The sequence below is a fragment of the Nannospalax galili genome, unplaced genomic scaffold, assembly GCF_000622305.1.
Source record: "Nannospalax galili isolate Female #2095 unplaced genomic scaffold, S.galili_v1.0 scaffold1212, whole genome shotgun sequence".
In the NCBI taxonomy this organism is placed as follows: domain Eukaryota; kingdom Metazoa; phylum Chordata; class Mammalia; order Rodentia; family Spalacidae; genus Nannospalax; species Nannospalax galili.
The window spans coordinates 164,024-164,314 of NW_008331994.1; positions in this window are offsets into that span (position 1 = coordinate 164,024).

Genomic DNA, 291 nt, shown 5'->3' on the forward strand with positions numbered 1-291 from the left:
ACACACTTGAAAAGCAACAGCACAGAAAACCCAAACCCAGCAGACAAGAAGAAATAACAAAAATCAGGGCAGAAAAAGAAAACAATACAAAGAATCAACAAATCCAAAAGCTGGTTTTTTTAAAAGATAAACAAGATTGACAGACAGCTAGCCTAATTAACCAAAAGAAAGAAAGAGCACCTCCAAATCAACAAAATCAGAGATGAAAGGGGAAACATCACAACAGACACCAGAAAGATACAGAATAAGGGAATACTTTAAAAACCTATATGCTACTAAATTTGAAAACCT